A 5622-nucleotide genomic window follows, 5' to 3' on the forward strand; every position below is an offset into this window, starting at 1 on the left:
GTCCAGCCCTGGCTCTGCCATCACAAGACTTGGGCCAGTGGTCTCCCTGAGTGGGTTTGTGTCCTTACCCGTAAAATGGCAGAAGGGGGGGCTAGAATGTTCTACGTGGGCTGTAATGTTCTAATGTTCTTCTATGATGCCTTCTCCCTCCCATAGGGCTGCCCTTCACCTCCGCACCGGCACCACCCAGGACACTTTCCAGGGGGCTGGCATTGACATCAGAAGGAAGTGTTGGGGTAATTTGCATACTCTCCTGATTGGCTGGTGAGCATAGCTGAGGGACGGTCAATTTACATGGTTGTCTATTATTAGGTTATATATATAAAGGCCTAAGCAACCGTTACGACAGAAACGACCAGTCAACCAGTCTCTATGATGCGCATTGACCACCAGGGGCAGATGCTCAATGCAGGAACTGCCCTCTGGTGGTCAGTGCACTCTCATAGCCAACCTCCTGTAGCCCCTCCCCACGGCCAGCCAGCCCCCATAGGCTCCTGGTGCTAAATCATTCATAGAGACCTGCTTCTGGGTTGGGGTTTCATATGTAGTAAAGCAGCTTCCTCACTACTATCTCTTGAAAGTCAGCCCTCAGCACAAGGGTTTCTCTCTCTCCCAACCTCTTCCTTTCTGAGGGCCGCCTGCCCGCCACGATGGCGGTGCAGCAGTAAGGGAAGGAGGAGGCGGGCGACAGGGGGCCTTCGCTCCAGCCTGGAGCCTTCCATCTTCGCGGCTCCGCCCCAGAGCCTTCTGTCTTCACTGCTCTGGCCCAGAGCCTTCTGTCTTAGCTCTGCCGCTTCACGCCTACATATGCAAATTAACTGCCATCTTTGTTGGGGTAATTTGCATACTCTCCTGATTGGCTGGTGAGCATAGCTGAGGGACGGTCAATTTACATGGTTGGCTATTATTAGGTTATATATATAAAGGCCTAAGCAACTGTTACGACAGAAACGACCAGTCAACCAGTCTCTATGATGCGCATTGACCACCAGGGGCAGATGCTCAATGAAGGAACTGCCCTCTAGTGGTCAGTGCACTCTCATAGCCAACCTCCTGTAGCCCCTCCCCACGGCCAGCCAGCCCCCATAGGCTCCTGGTGCTAAATCATTCATAGAGACCTGCTTCTGGGTTGGGGTTTCATACGTAGTAAAGCAGCTTCCTCACTGCTATCTCTTGAAAGTCAGCCCTCAGCACAAGGGTTTCTCTCTCTCCCAACCTCTTCCTTTCTGAGGGCCGCCTGCCCGCCACGATGGCGGTGCAGCAGTAAGGGAAGGAGGAGGCGGGAGACAGGAAATTGCCTCCTCCTCCCCATTCCCTGGTGGCTGCCTGCTCGCCATAGTAGCGGTGCAGTAGTGAGGGAAGGAGAGGGAGAGGAGGCGGTTCCTTTTGCACCTGGCCGGCGACCATCACCTCTTTCCTGACCCCACCGGGGCCTTTGGGCCCAGGCTGGGACATGGAACCGAGGGTGGTGGCAGTGGACACAACCCCTTTCCCAGAGGGGCCAAGGGCTGGCTCCCTCCTTGGGGCTGGTAGCCAACCTCCCGCAGCTCCCCCCACAACCCCTCAAGCATGAATTCATGCACTGGGCCTCTAGTTTTAGATAAGTCTTTGAAAAGATATTTTCTTACTAAATAACATGATCAGCTTCAAATATAATCATAGGAACTATTAAATTATCTATCTATCTATATAAAAGCCCAGCAACTAGAATGGCAGAACAACCAGAATGACCGGAATGAACAGTGGCTATGACATGCACTGCAGCAGCTACCCAGCCTGATTTGGGCTCCAATGACCCCCCATCCCATTGGGCCCAGCCCCTGATTGGCCCCCAAAACCCTGATCGGGGGCAGGGCCAGCCAGCCAACCAATCACTTGCAGCCCCTCCCCCCCGACTGGTCCAGCCCAATGGGCCCCCATTAGGGCAGGCCAGCTGGACCCCACCTGTGCACAAATTCGTTCACTGGGCCTGTACTTGTGTATATAACTTGGTTTCTTGATCTACTCAATTAGCCTGTTTAGGCATAAAAAAGTATTATTTTTTAAGCAAAATTTACCTTTTTTCTAACAATTGTCCTTGTCTTTTTGTTGTACAAATATTCAATTCTAGGTAGACCTTAAATACAGAGAACTGAAATAAGGTCACTTTTTCCTTGCTTTTGATACTTGTTCACATATGTAAAATGTTGAAAATTACAGCAAAATATTTATTGTATTCCTGTGAGTGTCAAAACACACTTCTTTCACATAATTTTGGAACAGGGCAGGTCAGCAAATCCCATCCTCACTCTATGGTTAGAACACAGCTCACAAAGTTCTTCCTGTTGTCTCAGAGTCTAGTTCTCAGTCTGAGCACAAGATTCAGAATAAGGTACCTCACCCATTTATACCCTTGCATTCAAAGGAAATGCACACCCTCTTCAATGCTCTCTGAAATCCTCTCAGGTAGTTCTCAACAACACCTGAGACTTGATGAGTCCCTTTTGTATACTCAAGTCCAAGCAAAGTGGGCATAGTTTAATTTCCTTTTACAGCTTATTTTACAGGTTTCGGTTTCCTTTTACAACATATTCTGCAAGACCTCACAAAGACCGATTAAACTGGCCCATGTGTCCAAACAAATCTGCTAAGCTGACCAGTGTTAGCAGCCACACTTCACCTTGAAATTCTGCACTGAATCAAGTCTTTTATTTCTTTTGGAGCACTCCTCTAATTCATCTATTTGCTAAAATACTCTTCTGAGCACTCTCCACCTACGGAGCCACCACATTTCTGTGTGTAGCAAACACATGTTCTCTTGGCCAGGTATGTACCCATTTAAAACATATTCTCAAGTAAACTGGCCTTTGTTCAGTAAAGTAATTGTGTAGCATCAATTAGAAGTTGTTGTTGTTTTTAATTCACCACCAAGAACTTTTGTGACCGGCATTTCACCGTAAAAAAAAGCATTGTTGTGACCATGTCAGGATTTTCTTTTATTTAAAGAGATACAAAACCTCCCACAAAACCAAGGATTTTCTTTTATTTAAAGAGATATAAAACCAAGCATTAATAGGGCACATCAGCACAGATGTCAACAGAGTTCCTTTAAGACCAACTCTTTGTTTGCGGAGAAGAGGAGAAACATTAAAAACACCCTGGCCTTTCATTGTTGTTTCAGTTTGCTTTCTGTAGTAGAAAAAAAAATCATGAATCTCACCATCATTCACAAATCTTACACAAGCTACAGCAAGGCATGTGCTGGGAGAAATCTCAGGACTCATCAACCAGGTAGTGGAACTATTATTTTCAGATTATTACATATAACTGCTTCAGCATTATGTGGCATGATATTATTATGTCTGGCATACTGTTCAAGACTGGAATCTTTCCAAATCCCCATATTGTATCCTATCCTGGCATTTTAATCACTATAGTTTTACAGATTGGCATTATTAAGTTTCCAACAACTGTGTGACTTTTCCTTCCCAGGGCAATATGTTTGACTACAAATAACTTGCTTCCTGAGACTCATATTAAAATGACTTTTCAAAATGAAAACTTTAGTTTGTTTTGTGGTTCTAACATCTATTAAAATAACCAGCACCTTTATATGTCAAAGGTGTGACTTGTAATGAGGTATATTTTCAATTCCGCTGGAGCCATTCCTGCACTTTTAGTTTATTTGCCACAGTTGACACAAAGTAGAATAGAAAATGTGAATTATTGGCTCAGAAAGAGTCCACGGAAGAGAGACTTTCATTGTGTGTGTGTGTCCCTCGTTATACTTCTCAAATGACTCAGATTACATTGTTCATTGCCAACCTTTGCAAAATTGTTCATTGCCTTAGACCTAGAATCTACCTCTTTCTTTCACCTCATCTTCAAACACCACCACATTCAACTCCCAGATACCTTTGTTAAAAAAAAATAGGATGGGGAACAGGCTAATAAGATATAAAAAGAAAGCATATCATAATTAAAAATTAAATTTCAAAAATAAAATATGACAATATCACAAACAATTCATTTCTTCAGGTCTAACCTACACACTCCACATTATGCAATGCTTGCAATTGAAAAAGAAAAGAAAAACAACAGCAAAGCATCTAATGGGGAAATTAGTTTACAACATACAAAAATTCCTTCTTCTGCATTAAATGTTCCCTCTGGCTTTCTTTTACAATTGTAGAGCACATTTGCTCCTACGATTTTCCTAAATCAGTGGGTGGTGCCTAAGAGGAGGATAAGGTAGATAATTGGGAGGAAGAGTCTAATGCTGAGGACTCCTTCCCTCTCTGGGTAACCAGGGCTTACCAGTTATAAACAGCTTCTCCTCTGTGGCCTAGCCAACTGAGAAAGAGCATAACCAAATGAGCACAGTGCTAAATGGAAATGAAAAAACCTCTATAATGATAATGAGGATGGTCCATTTTTTCAAGTGTTAGAATCTTACACAAAATTCAAAAATAACATTTGTGTGTGTTATGATCACACTACCCATAAAAACATTTAATCTAACCCAGAACACAGGTTGGGAAACCCTATTATATACCCACATTGATTAATATGCCATTTATCATAATATATATACATATATATATATACATACATACATATACATATATATCTCAAGAATCAGTATGTTAATTATTGAATCTTTGTTTGAATATATATTTAATAGTTGAGCATATCCTTTAAGTGCTAAAATATACATAAAAGTCATAAAAAACCTTGTGGGTACAATACTCTGTTCTAAGATTTATCCAGTAACTGTCCATAATGATTTGGAATCAAGACACATAAGCTTATAATCATATCGACAATGATGTTGGGAAACTCATATCTGTATGGATGCTATTCCACAAATCAAGAAAGAAGACAGAACAATAATATTAGATAGGTGGCTTCATCAAGGCTGTTTCCACTTTAATGCATGTTTTTGGAGTTCTGGTAAAACAGGCAGGCCTTTCACAGCAGAACCTCCTTTATTATTTTTGTCATAAATTCTTATGTTTTTTCTTCCTTCTTACCACTTGGAAAGTTATTCAGGCATTTTATGAGATAAAGTTTTTATGAAACTCTATACTGTACATATCATTATAGCTAAATCTTATTTTACTGGCCTTCCTGAAAAGTGAAACCACAAACTGTCACTAGATTAATCAAATCACAGCAACACTCCCTATTCCAGTGAAGCTATGGTTGAACAGATGATATCAAAACTTCACTAAATCACAATACAGATACTGCAGCACAAACATCAAAGCAGAATTTATTTGTAGTTGTAGACTCCAGCCACATCATATACACTAGTCATCATGTCCATTACTACTTATTTCTCAAGGTCAGGGTGGTAGTTAATAATGTCCTCAGTGTTGGCAAATGTCCTAAATTCTGTCTGAGACTAAGGTTCACAGATATTAAACTGCAATAAGATTACATGCAGCCCTAGCCAGTTTGGCTCAATGGATAGAGCTTCGGCCTGCAGACTGAAAGGTTCCAGGTTCCATTCCCATCAAGGGCACATGCCCAGGTTGTGGGCTCAATCCCCAGTAGGGGGCCTGCAGGAGGCAGCCAATCAATGATTCTCACTTATCATTGATGTTTCTATCTCTCTCTCCCTCTCCCTTCTTCTCTGAA

The sequence above is a fragment of the Myotis davidii genome, unplaced genomic scaffold (assembly GCF_000327345.1).
Source record: "Myotis davidii unplaced genomic scaffold, ASM32734v1 scaffold436, whole genome shotgun sequence".
NCBI classification, from domain to species: domain Eukaryota; kingdom Metazoa; phylum Chordata; class Mammalia; order Chiroptera; family Vespertilionidae; genus Myotis; species Myotis davidii.